Genomic DNA, 18,492 nt, shown 5'->3' on the forward strand with positions numbered 1-18,492 from the left:
AAAAACGGAAGGAGAATTATTTTGGAATATTTGTGATTTTTGGGAGGAAGAATCTATGTGAGACGGTGCTCGAGGTGGCCCCGAGGGTGGCCCACGCCACCACTCCAGGTGGGCACGCCCCCACCCTCGTGGGCTCCTCGTAAGGCGGTTGATGCTCTACTTTGGCCGCAAGAAAACTATTTTTTGGAAAAATATCTGGGCGAAGGTTTCAATCCAATCGGAGTTACGAATCTCCGGATATAAAAGAAACGGTGAAAGGGCAGAATCAGGGAACGCAGAAACAGAGAGAGACAGATCCAATCTCGGAGGGGCTCTCGCACCTCCCACGCCATGGGAGCCAAGGACTAGAGGACAAACCCTTCTCCCATCTAGGGAGAAGGTCAAGGAAGAAGAAGAAGAAGAAGGGAGGGCTCTCTCCCCCTTGCTTTCGGTGGCGCCGGAACAACGTCGGGGGCCATCATCATCACCGCGATCTACACCAACACCTCCGCCATCTTCACCAACATCTCCATCACCTTCCCCCATCTATATTCAGCGGTCCACTCTCCCGCAACCCACTGTACCCTCTACTTGAACATGGTGCTTTATGCTTCATATTATTATCCAATGATGTGTTGCCATCCTATGATGTCTGAGTAGATTTTCGTTGTCCTACCGGTGATTGATGAATTGCTATGGTTGGTTTGAATTACATGTTTTATTATTGGTGTTGTCCTATTGTGTCCTCCATGTCGCGCAAGCGTGAGGGATTCCTGCTGTATGGTTTGCAATATGTTCATGATTTGCTTATGGTGGGTGGCGTGAGAGACAAAAGCACAGACCCGAGTAAGTAGGTTGTTTGCGTATGGGATAAAGGGGACTTGATACTTTAATGTTATGGTTGGGTTTTACCTTAATGATCTTTAGTAGTTGCGGATGCTTGCTAGAGTTCCAATCGTAAGTGTATATGATCCAAGAAGAGAAAGTATGTTAGCTTATGCCTCTCCCTCAAATAGAATTGCAATAGTGATTACCAGTCTAGTAACATAGTCAATTGCTTAGGGACAATTTCACAACTCTTACCACCACTTTTCCACACTCGCTATATTTACTGTATTGCTTCTTTATCTAAACAGCCCCTAGTTTATATTTATGTCCTCTTTATTATCTTGCAAACCTATCCAACAACACCTACAAAGTACTTCTAGTTTCATACTTGGTCTAGGTAAGGCGAACACTAAGCGTGCGTAGAGTCGTATCAGTGGCAGATAGGACTTGAGAGAATATTTGTTCTACCTTTAGCTCCTCGTTGGGTTCGACACTCTTACTTATCGAAAGAGGCTACAATTATCCCCTACACTTGTGGGTTATCAAGACCTTTTTCTGGCGCCATTGCTGGGGAGTCATAGCATTGGGTGAATATTCTCGTGTGTGCTTGTTTCCTTTATCACTAAGTAATTTTTATTTGTTATTCTTAGTTGTTTTCTATCTTTAGTTATGGGTAGGAAACGCAAAATACCAAAAAAATTAGTTGTACCTACCACACCAATGGTTGAAGAACCACTCAAAATCTATCACACTCCTGAAGCTTTTTACTTGGATCATCTTCAATCCCTTTGTGCTCGTACTGAAACCCCAACTAGCTTAGTTGAGGGCAAATCTTTAGATGAGCATGCTTGTTATGTGCGACACCGTATATCTGAAAAAGGGAAACTTTTACTGGATCAAATTCATCGTTTGCAATGCTATGCTTGGAATTTATGTGAAATATATGATGTTACTTGTTGTTATGAAAACCCTAAGAAACACCTTCCCTACCAATGTGAGTTTAGTGATAATGGAATCGTCTCTTCGTATGCTAAGGGTGTTTATAATTACTGTGATGTTCAACAAGTTAAAGAATTTGTTGCTTTTAAGGGTGCTTATAAAATTGCTTCTTTGAGTGAAAAGTATGATGCTACTCTCTACAAATCTAAAAAATCCATACTTGAATATTGTTATGATAATTATGCTTCTAATGCCTATGTTAAACCATATATTGAGAAAGTCTCCGCTGTCCAAGAAGAGATTAATATATTGCAGGAAACTATGGAAGAAGAAATTGATGAAACTGTGAGCTCATTGGATGAAAAAGATTATGAGGAGAGCGAAGAACAAAAGGAGGAAGAGCGGATTAGCTACCCGTGCCCACCTTCTAATGAGAGTAACTCTTCAACTCATACATTGTTTAATTTCCCTTCGTGCTTACCGAAGGATGATTGCTATGATGATTGTTATGATCCCGTTGATTCTCTTGAATACCCCTTTTTGATGATGCTTGCTATGCTTGTGGCCAATATGCCAATATGAATTATGCTTATGGAGATGAACTTGCTATAGTTCCTTATGTTAAAGATGAAATTGTTGCTATTGCACCCACGCATGATAGTCCTATTATCTTTTTGAATTCTCCAAACTACACTATATCAGAGAAGTTTGTGCTTATTAGGGATTATATTAATGGGTTGCGTTTTACTACTACACATAATGATTTTGATAGATATAATTTTTCGGCACCGTATACAACTATAGATGTTCATAATTCGGCTTCGCACCTTCATGATCGTAGCCGAATAAGTGAAAATTTTCCAGGAGTGCACATGCCATCATCTAATATTGTAGCATATAATGCAGCCTCTACGCAATTGCATAATTTCTGCAACACCTCATTGCCGAAAGAATCTAAAAATATTGTGGAGCAATCCCTTACAGAATGGGAAGTGGCTACGTTAAAAAGGGATATGGCTCGAAATAACAAGATTAGTGCTCTTTGCCTTGAAGAACATGATAAGGGGCTAGTTCCTGATTATAATGCAATAAGAGCTAGAGTTCTGCAAGAAGACGAATCTTTGCCAATTGATAGAATTGGCAAGCAAAAATATGATTCTACACCAATGCATACGCCTTCACCTAGTACTATATCATATTATACACCCCCTACACAATTGCAAAGTTTTGGCAACACCCATGTGTCATTGCTGAAAGAATTTAAAAGGATTGGGGGCAATCATATCCGGAGTGGGCTGAAATTGAGAAAAAGCTTAAAGCCAATTTTGCCGCTCGCCACCAAAAACAAAAGGAATTGGTTCAAGTAAAGGAAGCATTGCCAATTGGTAGAATCAATGAGAAGATTGATGGTTCGGAACATGAAAGTGCTTCGGTTGAAAAAGCTGAATCAAGTAGTATATATTCTAAGCCCATCAAATCCAAAGAGGCAAGCATTATTGAGAAAGGGCATGGCAAGCATATATAGCAAAACGACCATGCTTGATTTTTCTGAAGTTAAAGGAACCTACTTCCTTCCCTATGAGTTTCGTGCCATAGAAATTGATGAACTTTAAGGACAAGAACAAGTAGCCGAACAAACTTCGGCTAACAAAAATCTTCAATGTAAGGATGCATGGAATCAAGAAAAATATGATGAAAAGATGTTGGGGAGCCATCCAAAGGCGGAGCAAGATATTGTTCAAGTCACACCACCATCATGCTATCCCAAGATATTTGAAGAGGTATGTTTGACAAGTAATTTACCTATTTTCGGATTTGGTCATAACTTTATTGTTGATGCATCTATTAGAAAAATTCTCGTAAGTAATTTTGAAAGACAAATGAAGAAGGGTAATTTACCTGTAGGCAATAAAATTGTTATAGAACATATCAGTCAACCCATTGCACCATTTATAGAGACCGATAATAACTTATTGTTGCAACCAAAGCTTTCCCCGTTGCTTTATCTAAAGTTCATATCTAATTGGGTAGCTTTGCTTATTTCGTATTTGGCTTGCACTTTGTCTCAATTGAGACATGTATGTTCTAACTATTTTCATTTTAAATTTAAAGCCAAGGTTAAATTCTGTTGAGAAAACCGATGCTAGTATAATATCTTACCCAAAGACATTCGAGATAGAGTGCAAAACACAATGCATAGCCGAATGGTGTAATGCAAAATCTGAACCATTCGTTTGCTTAACTCCAAAGCCGTTCACACAGCAAGATCGGCTAGAAAATAAAAGGTTTACCTTCAATTCAAGCATGTGTGATCTAATATTTGATTTGTTGCTGAAAATAATTACACAAGAATTCTTGATCACCATGTCAAGCCATCAATTCAAGGACGAATGTATTGTAGGTTGCATCATTCGTTCAAACACAATTTTGAGGATTGCAATATGTTTCGTCAAATAGTTAAATCGGTCATTCATAAAGGTCGATTGAGATTTGTTGAAACACCAAAGGATGACCAGTCTATTCCGATTGGTCCTGATGGCAAAAAAAATTGCATCGGCTTCTTCAAGCTGATTCATTAAATGATGAGAAGGTAAAAATAGTGGATGATGGGATCAAGTTTTCAAGTAAAGAAGTTGTTAAAGAGCGCAATGAAGGTATTCTTGAAGGCGGGAATCCCCTCAAGATTGCACAGAAGACGCCAAGTACTGGGGGCAGCAAGCGAGTCCAATGATCGATGAAAGCTAACCGAAAGAGAACAAAGGCCGAAATAGGCGCAAGTGTAAGAGATCAAAAATCACCTTCGCTGAACTATTGGATAAATATCAAAAGAAGAGTGAAGAGAAGAATGCTTATCGGCTGAATCATGCAAAGAAACCAAGATCACCCCCAAGGCGCAAATATGAGGATCGGTATTGGCAAAGTGAGAAATTTTATGCAACATATTCATATCCCTATTTTGGGCCGCTAATGCCAATGTCATGGATGCCTCCCTATGCTCATGTAGATCCATATCCATCATGGGACAGGTATGATACAAGGGCACATTCTCCATCTTATTTTAGACTATCTCACCAATATTATGCAGCTCCGAGAAAAACAACATTAGAACAATCACATGTTAAAGACCATTTCAATCATAAGGAATCGGTCCGGAGCTCAAGGAAGAAGAAAGAGGTAGTCAAGCAAGTTTACCGCGTTAAAAGAGATGGTCGTAAGGGTGCTACTTCAAATTTGATCTCAAATGAAAAAGAGCCAATAAAAGTGTTGACATTGGCTACTACAGGCAATGAGATGAAGCAATCAATTGTTGAGAGTCAAAGTGCCAAATCTGAAGAAAAGAAGTTGAGAGTGCACAAGGCCAAAAAAGAATTGGCATTGGTCAAAACAGAATCACAACCGAGATGCCCATTCGGCTTATCATATTGGCAAAAGAAGGAATTACAAAATCTTAGTGCTTAAGAGCTGAGAAAGAAGAACATGGCATGGGTTCCCAAGAGGATCAATCAAAACAAAAATGATGTGCATGCTTCTATTGCAACAAGTACAATAAAAGTGAAGAAAGAGAAGGATGGAAGCAACAAACAATTAAGCCGAAGGTGTGCATCACAACATCAAAAAAATTGGTTAGCACATCATCCATTTTCTTCAACCATGCCATTGATGCCTTTGCCATGGAATTCATCCCTAAGTATGATTAATTACCCTCCATGGATTTATTTTGATCCATGGATGCAACATAATTTTCTATATCATGCGGGGGTGTTACAAATCACTATACATTTGGTTAGTTACACTTTTGTTGCTAATACAAAGGGGCCGAAATATTTTATTGCTATTTTATTTGTTTATTTCAGCTATACATACTTTAGTGGGTGAATTCTACATGACCCTCATGGTAATGGCCGATATTTATCTATCGCCCTAAGAATATGTCAAAGCATGGCTGGTGTAGTATCCTAACATCATCCTTAGTTCAATAGGAGACTAAAACAAGCCTCATGCCACTTAAAATATTTTTGCACAATAATCAAAGCCAAATATGAAATTTTATTCGGTTTGGAGCTTTTGGTTGCCATAGGTGCTATACATATTGAGGCTTTCGGTGATTCGTTATGAGTAGTACAACAAATATCCAAGGGTTATCAATGTTACTTACCTTGGGTTTCTTTAAAATTGTTCATATATCTAGACATGATAATTCCAAAGGGTTGTTATAGCAAACATACGGCTATCATATTGGTCATGGTGTATTGCACTTCTATCGATAGCCGATGCTTGTTCTTGCCAACATAGGTAAGGCCGAGTTGGAGCTCACCACCTCGGCCACTAACAAAAAATTTATGCAGGCGAAAGAAAGGATTTGAGAAAGATCATTGTTGATTATCTGCAATATACTAGCACAAGGGTGGACAATATGGTTTGATGGATGGTTTTGACATGCATATCTATGGAACTTTATAATCGGATTAACGAAGTTGAGAAAGTCTCACCCAAGTTTGCATCAAGGATTCAAACAAATGATGGACGACATATATTTATCGCCCTAAGCACATCCAAAGTGGCCGATGGAGTGTTGACATCATCCTTAGAACCAACACGATACAAGTTATTTTCGGCACGCTAGCATTGTCGAAAAATAGGGGGGCATGTGTTGACGCTCGAAAATGGCATGGTCGCAAAAAGTAACTTCAGGCTATAATGAGATGAGGTTAAAATTATGAGTTCATGTCACCATTTGATGGCTCTCTTCAATATGATCGAAATAGATATGAAGATGGTCTAAAACGGAGCTCAGATGCGAAAGTTATGACAATCTTAGAGATGCTTGTATTGACACCAGATTAAAGAATGGCATGAAACCTAATTTACATGACCTTTGATGAAAAGACTTTAAACTGCAAAGTTCTTCGTCTCATCGAAATAGATGGTTTTGATATAAAATTCATCCCTATCCGAGGTCGTATGCAAAAGTTACAGGCAAAACCGTGCGTTGCAGCAATGTTTGGTCGGATCATCTGGGTCGGGGTCCGGATCATCCGGGAAATTGAACAACCAAGACAACAGAAGGTTTGTGATGAAGCCTGATGATCTGGGCCCAGTCTCGAATGACCCGGATGGAGGCCGGACAGTCCGGGTAGAAGTCCGAATGTCCAGACAGTTTTTTCTGCTGCAGATGTTAGAAACGGCCCGAAACTCCCTCAATATGACCTCAGATCGAAAAGTGTTCAACATGAAAGTTAACCGTCTCATTGGAGTGGTTGATTTTGATATAAACAACGTCCAAATCCAAGGTCATATGTGGATTTTAGAGTGAAAACGGTGAGCTACTATCAGAAAACTGGGCTAGGCCGGATCATCCGGGCCTAGAGCCAGACATCCGGGTCGGAGATCATGAGAAGTCAAAATTTGGTTAGATTTTGATGATTTGGAAGGCAAGGAAAGTCCTTCTCTTGTACGGGAAGTCCATCCGCCTCTTATATAGGCAAGAGGTGATGGTCGATTGAACAACACACAATCGATCAATCCATCTACAACTTTTTACCTTTACCTTTATCTCTCTCCCTTGTTCTTCTTCTTTCTCGTTCTTTGTTTGTTCTTCTTTTGCAGGGCGGTGAACCTCGAGTGATGAGGACATCAATACCATTGTTACGCCCACAGCCCCTACTACTACATATACTGGACCAGTAACTAGAGCTCGCGCATGCCAATTAAATTATCAGGTACTTTCGTTTCTTGGTAATGATTCTAATGTTCATGAGAACATAATGCTGCCTAAATTGGATACATTTGTTTTGCTTACAAATGAAGGGCCTGGCGTGGATAAGAGGGATGAACACTGGAGCAAGACCAAGCATGGAGATGATGTCATGTGCAAGGGGAACAAGAACGGAGTTACAAGTGATGATTTCGGGACTTTGAAGCCACCATAATGAGTGCATGAAGCCTTGGACAAAATATACAAGATGTCACTTCATAAATTTTGTCCAGAGGCTATTCTAGGTGCTGCGTCACCTTTTTATTGGGCCAGGCCCATGTAATTTCGAAATACATAAGTATAGGCTATTTTTAGAGTCCGTATGTGTGGGGAAACAAGAGATAGGGTTGGTTTCGGACCCCTCCACCAAGGGCCATGAAATCCCCCCCCCCCTCTTCCTGCATATATACAGCCCTTAGGGCACCGTTTAGACTTTGGGTTTTGTTTAGATTAAAAGTTCGCCATAGCTGCAACTTCGCGTACTTTGTTTGTGTTCAATGACCAGACCAAGACGTCACACAACCCCATCTTGATCAATAAAGCTTTCATCTTATATTCGCAATATCCAGATTGAAATCTCAGTTTCTTGCTTGTTCTTCATTCGCTCGCAGGAAATGGACCCTCGTGGTCAGGTTGATTGTGCTTCGACGTGGTCAATAACCTCTCGGAGTTGGTTTAGGATTGCTAAGGCGCGATGTCCTCACACGTACGTAGTCGGATCATCAAAGTCTACTCCTTCGAAACGATAATCACCATCTCATCGAAAGAGGGACACCTTTGCCTCTATCAAAGTGGTGTCAGATTTCCAGGTTGCTCGGTGAGATTTTACAGTTTTTCGTAGTTTAGATCGAGTCTGTTCTTCATACCTACAGTCCACAAAAAAGCTAAAAAAAATATTTTAGGGTTAGTTCATCGTATCTGAACCAATCTGAGCCTTTGCATAATCTTTTTAGTGTTTTGCATTGTTGAATTTGCGGTTGCATCGTCGTGTCTAGTTGTTGGTCTTAGTGTCTAGTCCGTTAGAGTTTCGTGTTCTGTTCACAAGTTGTCACGCCGCCGCCGCATCACCGTCATCACCACTGCCATATACCACCATCATCGTCACCGCTGCCATATACCACCATCGTCATCACCGCTGCCATATACCACCATCCTCATCACCGCTGCCATATACCACCATCGTCATCACTGTTGCCATATACCACCATCGTCATCACCGCTGCCATATACCACATATTCACCGCCATCATGATAATCCGAGTCCACCTCCATCAGAGATTCGCCACCAGTCCGTGTTCCAACGCCCTACATATATCCTACACGTCTGAGTTTCCACCAGATTCATCTCCGCCACCAGTCCTAGTCCGAGTCCAGTATTTGTTCCTTTGTTTCCGATTTCCAGATCACGATACTGCGAGTCGTGACCAAGTCAAACTCCCCAACTTCGGTGCCACCCGCAGTAGAAAAATAGTTCCAAACTCAAAAAAAAAGTCTGGAAAATTCTGGCTAGGCAATTTTTAGACCATTTGTAGACTTTTTCGAAAAAAAATTCTTGCGGAGCAAAAAAAAGAGGGAAAAAGTGCAAAAAAAAGTGGAAAAAAAGATTAAAAAAATTCAGAGTGTGCTCCTCCCTTGATTACGTGCCGCACCGTGATTTTGTTAGTGTTCTAGGCTCGTGTCTCTAGCACGGTCTAGCCTAGGACCAGCACAGTATCGTCGTTGAGCGTTTATTCAACATTGCATCTCTGAATTGATTATTGCTGACCCTTTTTGCTACCATATTATAAGACTTCCCAACTCCACATACATCTACGTCGTGTGTTGACTCTCCCTGGTAATCACTTTATCCAAGCTTTGAGAGTTTTGACTACAACGGTTGCCGATCACCACCTGCTTCTGGGTAAGAACTGGTAAGAATTTGAGATTTGCTTGAAGGAGACTAGAGAACATGACGAACAAACAGCTACATGATAAATTTCAGCAAATGATGAGTGGGCAGGTGCAAGATGTGCTAAACAGATTTGAAGAGGCCATGGAGAAGATAGATGGTATTGAGAAGACATTTGAAACAAAGCTCGATAACAAGTTTAATGAATTGCTCGCGCGTCTTCCACAACCACCGCCGGCTGCACCTGTCGCACCTCTACAACAACAACACCAACATCAACTACAACATCGCCTTCCAAATCAAGTGGGACGAGCACAACGCGTTCCCCTTGAGCTTGGTCAGAATTCTGGTGCCACTGCACCTACTGTTGATGCTTCTGTGGCTCCTGCTACTGCTGCTGCTGGTGCCGAGGAGGATGAAGATTATGCGGGCGATTATGAGGATGAGGTTGATCAAAATCAGAACTACGTGCAACCACCAGCACTAGCTCCAGGTCGTCCACATGCAAATAATTGCAATGGTAGGCCTGCACCACCACCTGAGGTACGAGATCATGACCGTGTTCCTAAACTAAAATTGAATATTCCACCATTTGAGGGTAGATATATTCCTGATATATATCTTACTTGGGAGTTAGAAACTGAACAACGTTTTACATGTTTACAATATCCCGAGGAGAGACGGGTTGTTGCTGTTGTTTGTGCTTTCACTAGTTTGGATGTGTATGGTGGTCTGAACATTGTAGATTATATCCTATTCCAACTACTTGGGCTGCTTTGAAAACTGTTATGCGTACTCGTTGGGTTCCACCATATTATCAACGTGAATTGCTTCAAAAATTGCAGCGTTTAAGACAAGGAAAAAATTATGTAGAAGAATATTATCAGGAATTACAAACTGGCATGATTAGATGTGGTATTGTTGAGGAGAATGAAGCTATGCTTGCACGTTTTATGGGTGGATTAAATAGAGATATTCAGACCATTCTAGAGTATAAGGAGTATACTAATATCACTCGTTTATTCCATCTTGCTTGTAAAGCTGAACATGAAGTGCAGGATCGACAAGCATTGGCGTGAACTAACTTTTGTGCAGGCCGACCTTCATCATGGACACCACGTGCATCTTCTACTTCCACTGCACCAGCACCTCCATCAGGTGCCACCTCCAGCCGTGATACAAGAAAGCAGGCACAACCACCACTATCTGCCAGGAGCGCACCTGTCGGGCCTGCACGGAGCTCTTCTTCTTCCATGGCATCAGCAGGGCACACAAGTGGTATTATTTGTCGTCAGTGTAAGGGAAGAGGTCATTATGCGAGAGAATGCAAATCGCAGCGTGTGATGATTGCTACTAAGGATGGTGGGTATGAGTCCGCTAGTGACTATGATGAGGAGACTTTGGCTCTTATTACACGTGAAGAACATGGTGGAGATGATTCTGATCATGAGACGCAATACATGGCTCCTGAAGACGCTGACAGGTATGAATGTTTAGTTGCTCAACGTGTTTTGAGTGTGCAGGTCACACAAGCTGAGCAAAATCAGAGGCATAATTTGTTCCATACAAAGGGAGTTGTGAAGGAACGTTCTGTGCGCGTCATCATAGACGGAGGGAGCTGCAACAACTTGGCTAGCATTGAGATGGTGGAGAAGCTATCTCTCACCACAAGACCACATCCACATCCTTACTACAACCAATGGTTCAACAACAGCGGCAGGGTTAAGGTAACACGTACTGTTCGTGTGCATTTTAGTATCTCTACATATGTTGATTATGTTGATTGTGATGTGGTACCTATGCAAGCATGTTCCTTATTACTTGGTCAACCATGGCAATTTGATAAAAATTATGTACACCGTGGTAGAAACAATCAATATACTCTTGTCATAAGGATAAAAATATTACTTTGCTTCCTATGACTCCTGATTCCATTTTGAAAGATGATATTAATAGAGCTAATAAAGCAAAACGGGAGAAGAATAAGAATGAAAATCAGATTGTGGCAAAAGAATTTGAGCAACAAATGAAGCCTAATAATAAACCATCTAGTGTTTGCTTCTGAAATTAAATTGAAAAGTGCATGTTTATTTGCCACCAAATCTGATATAGATTAGCTAGATTTCAGCAAATCGGTTTGCTATGCTTTTGTGTGCAAAGAGGCATTATTTTCATTCAAGGACGTGCCTTCCTCTTTGCCTCCTGTTGTCACTAACATTTTGCAGGAGTTCGCTTACGTCTTTCCACAAGACGTGCCACCGGGATTACCGCCTATTCGAGGGATTGAGCATCAGATTGACTTAATTCCCGGTGCTTCACTGCCAAACCGTGCGCCATACCGTACCAATCAAGAGGAGATGAAGGAGATTATGCGTCAAGTACAGGAGCTTCTCGACAAAGGTTATATACATGAATCCCTTAGTCCTTGTGTTGTTCCTATTATTCTAGTGCCGGAAAAGGATGGTACATCGCGTATGTGTGTTGATTGTAGAGGCATTAATAATATTACTATTCGTTATCGTCATCCTATTCCTAGGCTAGATGATATACTTGATGAATTGAGTGGCTCTACAATATTCTTCAAAGTTGATTTGCGTAGTGGATACCATCAAATTCGTATGAAATTGGGGGATGAATAGAAAACAGCATTTAAAACTAACTTTGGATTATATGAGTGGTTAGTCATGCCTTTTGGGTTAACTAATGCACCTAGTACTTTCATGAGATTAATGAACGAAGTTTTATGTGCTTTCATTGGACGATTTGTGGTAGTCTATTTTGATGATATACTGATTTATAGCAGATCTTTGGAGGAACATTTGGAACATTTACGTGTTGTTTTTATTGCTCTACGTGATGCACGTTTGTTTGGTAACCTTGGGAAGTGCACCTTTTGCACCAACCAAGTATCTTTTCTTGGCTATGTTGTTACTCCACAGGGAATTGAAGTTGATAAGCCAAGATGAAGCTATTGAGAGTTGGCCGCAGCCCAAAACGGTCACACAAGTGAGGAGTTTTCTTGGCCTCGATGGATTCTATATGCGTTTTGTGAGAGATTTCAGCACCATTACTGCACCTGTCAATGAGCTTACAAAGAAAGATTTGCCTTTTGTTTGGGGTACCGCACAGGAAGAAGCCTTCACGGTATTGAAAGATAAGTTCACACATGCTCCTTTACTCCAACTTCCTGATTTGAATAAGACTTTTGAGCTTGAATGTGATGCTAGTGGAATTGGATTAGGAGGTGTGTTATTACAAGATGGAAAACTTGTTGCATAATTTTCTAAAAAATTGAGTGGGCCTAGTCTGAATTATTCTACTTATGATAAAGAATTATATGCTCTTGTTCGGACTTTAGAAACATGGCAACATTATTTATGGCCCAAAGAATTTGTTATACATTCTGATCATGAATCTCTGAAACATATTAAAAGTCAAGCCAAACTGAATCATAGACATGCTAAATGGGTTGAATTCATTGAGACTTTCCCTTATGTCATTAAACACAAGAAGGGTAAAGAAAATGTTATTGCTGATGCTTTGTCTCGTCGCTATACTATGCTTTCACAACTTGACTTCAAGATATTTGGTTTGGAGGCCATCAAAGATCAATATGTGCATGATGCTGATTTTAAAGATGTATTGTAGAATTGTAAAGAAGGGAGAACATGGAACAAGTTCGTCGTTAACGATGGATTTGTGTTTCGTGCTAATAAGCTATGAATTCCAGCTAGCTCTGTTCATCTTTTGTTGTTGCAGGAGGCGCATGGAGGAGGATTAATGGGACACTTTGGCATAAAGAAGACGGAGGATATACTTGCTACACATTTCTTTTGGCCAAAGATGAGACGGGATGTTGAGCGTTTTGTTGCTCGCTGCACTACATGTCAAAAAGCTAAGTCACGACTCAATCCTCATGGTTTGTATATGCCTTTGCCTGTACCTAGTGTTCCTTGGGAGGATATATCTATGGACTTTGTTTTAGCTTTACCTCGAACAAGGAAGGGGAGGGATAGCATATTTGTTGTCGTGGATAGATTCTCGAAAATGGCACACTTTATACCATGTCATAAAAGCAATGATGCTGTTAATGTTGCTGATTTGTTCTTTCGTGAAATTATTCGCTTGCATGGTGTGCCAAATACTATTGTTTCAGATCGTGATACTAAATTTCTTAGCCACTTTTGGAGATGTTTATGGGCTAAGTTGGGGACTAAACTGCTATTTAGTACTACTTGTCACCCCCAAACTGATGGACAAACTAAAGTAGTCAATAAAACATTGTCTACTATGCTTAGGGTTGTTTTGAAGAATAATAAGAAAATGTGGGAAGAATGCTTGCCTCATATTGAATTTCCTTATAATCATTCATTGCATTCTACTACTAAGATGTGCCCTTTTGAAATTGTATATGGTTTTCTACCGCTTGCATCTATTGATTTGTTGCCTCTTCCATCTTTGGAGAAGGTTAATTTTGATGCTAAACAACATGCTGAATTGATCTTAAAAATGCATGAGTTAACTAAGGAAAACATAGGGCGTATGAATGCTAAATATAAACTTGTTGGAGATAAGGGTAGAAAACATATTGTCTTTACACCTGGAGATCTTGTTTGGTTACATTTGCGTAAGGATAGGTTTTTTAATTTGCGCAAATCAAAGATAATGCCACGTGCTGATGGTCCTTTTAAGGTGTTAGAGAAAATAAATGATAATGCATATGAACTTAAGTTGCCTGCAGATTTTGGGGTTAGTCCAACTTTTAACATTGCAGATTTGAAGCCTTAGTTGGGTGAGGAAGATGAGCTTCCGTCGAGGACGACTTCATTTCAAGAAGGGGAGGATGATGAGGACATCAATACCATTGTTACACCCACAGCCCCTACTGCTACATATACTGAACCAATTACTAGAGCTCGCGCATGCCAATTAAACTATCAGGTACTTTCATTTCTTGGTAATGATTCTAATGCTCATGAGAATATGATGCTGCCTAAATTGGATACATTTGTTTTGCTTACAAATGAAGGGCCTGGCATGGATAAGAGGGATGAATACTGGAGCAAGACCAAGCATGGAGATGATGGCATGCGCAAGGGGAACAAGAACGGAGTTACAAGTGATGATTTCAGGACTTTGAAGCCACCATAATGAGTGCATGAAGCCTTGGACAAAATATACAAGATGCCACTTCATAAATTTTGTCCAGAGGCTATTCTAGGTGTTGCGTCACCTTTTTATTGGGCCATGCCCATGTAATTTCGAAATACATAAGTATAGGCTATTTTTAGAGTCCGTATGTGTGGGGAAACAAGAGATAGGGTTGGTTTCGGACTCCTCCACCAAGGGCCACAAAATCCCCCCCCCCCTCTTCCTCCATATATACAGCCCTTTGGGCACCGTTTAGACTTTGGGTTTTGTTTAGATTAAAAGTTCGCCATAGCTGCAACTTCGCGTACTTCGTTTGTGTTCAAGGACCAGACCAAGACGTCACAGAATCCCATCTTCATCAATAAAGTTTTTATCTTATATTCGTAATATCCAGATTGCAATCTCAGTTTCTTGCTTGTTCTTCGTTTGCTCGCAGGAAATAGACCCTTGTGGTCAGGTTGATCGTGCTCCGGCATGGTCAATAACCTCTCGGAGTTGGTTTAGCGATTGCTAAGGCGCGACGTCCTCGCACGTACGTAGTCGGATTGTCAAAGTCTACTCCTCCGAAATGATAATCACCATCTCATCGAAAGACGGGACACCTTTCTTCTATCATCGAGGCCCTAGGGGCGGTCAGGCCGACCTAGGGCAGCCCATAGCCGTCGCGCGCCCTGACGGGGTCCCTCCCGGTCGTGTGGGGTTTCGGGTCCTCAAAAGAGCCCACTGGATTGCTTGCGTACCGCGCTTCCGGACGGCTCTCCTTCGACGTGAGCTGCGGTGCATCACCCTGGGCGTCGAGAGTACACGGTGACGTGTTCATGTGCGAACACCTTCATGCACTCATTACGGTGGCTTCAAAGTCCTGAAATCATCACTTGAAACTCCGTTCTTGTTTCCCTTGCACATGCCATCATCTCCATGCTTGTTCTTGCTCCAATGTTCATCCTTCTCCAAGCTAGGCCCTTTATTTGTAAGCAAAACAAATGTATCCAATTTATGCAACATCATATTCTCATGAACATTAGAATCATTCCCAAGAAACGAAAGTACCTGGTAATTTAATTGGCGTGCACGAGCTCTAGTGATTGGTCCAGTATGTATAGTAGGAGGGGTTGTGTGTGTAACAATGGTATTGATGTCCTCATCAATTGGCGATCCTCTGACACCAGTTCTCCAAGATGAGTTCTAGGATGAGACGCACCCAAACTCTCCAGTATATGAAGTCGTTCCCCGCACTCCTCCAACTCAAGTCACTACACCTATGCTTGAGTCACCCGAGTCACCATTGGAGAGCATGGAGGTTGATGCACAATCACCACATGTGTCGCCGTCTTTTCAAAGGCTTCGCAAAGGCCCAAGGCCCTCCTCCTCCATAACAAGCATCCCTGAAGATGCAGTTCAAGATGACACCTCTGTTTCTCAAGAGGTCACGCATGAAGCCACTCCTACTAGCACCACAGTGGACGATGTTTCATAAGGTGAAGCCAATGAGGAAGTCAATGTGACTGACGCCAACGCTACTAAAGAATCAGCTCAATCTGAGGTCAATCTTGAACACGCTCTGGTTGTCACCACTGAAGCCAATCAGCCTCCTGCAACTAAAGCCAATGTTGTTGCAAGGACACCATCACTACCAAACCTTTATCCGCCAACCTCTTTTTTGGGTCCTGATCCTTTCTACACAACTTTTCTGCCCTACATGGTCCTCGTTGTTTTTTGTAGGATTTTTGTGTCTTCTTTTGGCATTTTTTTATCCACACCCATTCATTGCTGTCAAGCTTCTCGCGCTGCCTATTTTCTTGGGCTATGATTTTGTGTGAAATGCTTCATTCTCTTGGTGTGCCAACTTGTTTTGACAAACATCTTCTCTTGATATTTGTCTTGTTTCTTCTACTGATGTGATGTCTTCCTCTGATGTCATCTTCTTCATTATCCCCTTTGGCTTGACTCTACAGGTTTTGAAGACTCTTCATGCTATGATAACACTCTCAAGACACCGATTTTGAATTATCTTTTTTTCTAGTAGTACACTTCTTCAAATGTGAATGTTATTGCATGCGCTCTGCATTTGAGGCAGGGGGTGTTAAGGAGTATCAGTATTTGTCTAGAAGTAGTTATTATGCTAAATTTCCTTTCTTATGCCTCAAGTTTTTTGTATTATACATTTGCTTTTTTTTGCGAAAATATATATTTGCCCCATGGGCCTTGCAATACATCAAATTACATCCACAACAGTGACACACTCAGGACAAGGTGACATAAGATTAATTAGCTTATCTTTACAAATACTAAGCTCCCAAGAAAGGGAGCCTTGTGGTGAGGCTTTAGCATTATGTAAGATGTACATGTGTGGACCTACGGTGTACGCTAGTTGGGCCCTGAAAGCACAAGTGTTCCCTAGGTGATTTTGGTAATTAGTGTCAACATATCTCTTGTTGGACTAATACTTTTATCTAGTATATTTCAGATAAGTTCAACAATGGTGTGGTAAGGACAAGAGGATGTGGAACCCCTTCAAAATGCTAAGGACAAAGATTGACAAAAGCTCAAGACTCTTCATTTTCATTTTAGTGATCCAAGATCACATTGAGTCTATAGGAAAGCCAATACTATTAAAAGGGGATGAGGTCTTGCTTAATGGTCTACTTGCTCAAAATGCTTAGTGATATTGCTCCAAAACCCTCAGCCATTTTCTCATTTCCACATATGTCCAAAACCCAAAGTCAAACTCAGCCCCACCGATTTGATCTATCCGGCGCCACCAAGTTCTTTTGACATAGCCACTGCCAGAAAACCCTAGACAACTCGGTCACACCGAGATGGCCTTGCAAACTCTCTGTTGCATGTTGTAATTATTTCGGTCTCACCAAAATGTGCAATCGGTCCCACCGAGTTTGCTTGACTAACTCTCGGTTTGCTCTTTGCTGAAATCAGTCTCACCCAGTTCAGGCAATCGGTCTCACCGAGATGAGGTTTTGCCCTAGCCCTAGCACATCGGTCCCGCCGAGTTGATCCAGTCGGTCCCACCGAGATTCCTAATGTTCACATTTTGAACTAAATCGGTCTCACCGAGTTCTTCTATTCGGTCTGACCGAGTTGGGTCAAATGTGTGTAACGGTTCAATTTTGTGTGGAGGCTATATATACCCCTCCACCCCCCTTCTCCATTTTTGAGAGAGCCATCAGAACGTGCCTACACTTCCACTACTCATTTTCTGAGAGAGAACCACCTACTCGTGTGTCGAAACCAAGACATTCCAATCCAACCACAAGAATCTTGATCTCTGGCCTTCCCCACGTTGCTTTCCACTCAAATCATCTTTCCACCATAGCCAAATCTGTGAGAGAGAGTTGAGTGTTGGGGAGACTATCATTTGAAGCACAAGAGCAACGAGTTCATCATCATCACACCATCTATTACCTTTTGGATAGTGGTGTCTCCTAGATTGGTTAGGTGTCACTTGGGAGCCTCCGACAAGATTGTGAAGTTGAACCAAGGAGTTTGTAAGGGCAAGGAGATCGCCTACTTTGTGAAGATCTACCTGAGTGAGGCAAGTCCTTCGTGGGTGATGGCCATGGTGGGATAGACAAGGTTGCTTCTTCATGGACCCTTTATGGGTGGAGCCCTCCGTGGACTTGCGCAACAGTTACTCTTCGTGGGTTGAAGTCTCCATCAACATGGATGTACGATAGCACCACCTATCGGAACCACGTCAAAAATCTCTGTGTCTTCATTGCGTTTGCATACTCCAATCCCACCCCTTTACTTTCTTGCAATTAGCATGCCTTACTCTTTCCGCTGCTCATATTTTTGCAATGCTTGCTTGAAATGTATTGTGAATGCTTAAACTAGTACTAAAACTCCACCTCAAATTGAAGAATTTAATGACTACCACTTTTGCTTGTTGAGGGTCTAATCACCCCACCCCACCCCCTCTAGACACCTCTTCTCG

This window comes from Triticum dicoccoides, chromosome 1B, assembly GCF_002162155.2.
Source record: "Triticum dicoccoides isolate Atlit2015 ecotype Zavitan chromosome 1B, WEW_v2.0, whole genome shotgun sequence".
NCBI lineage: Eukaryota > Viridiplantae > Streptophyta > Magnoliopsida > Poales > Poaceae > Triticum > Triticum dicoccoides.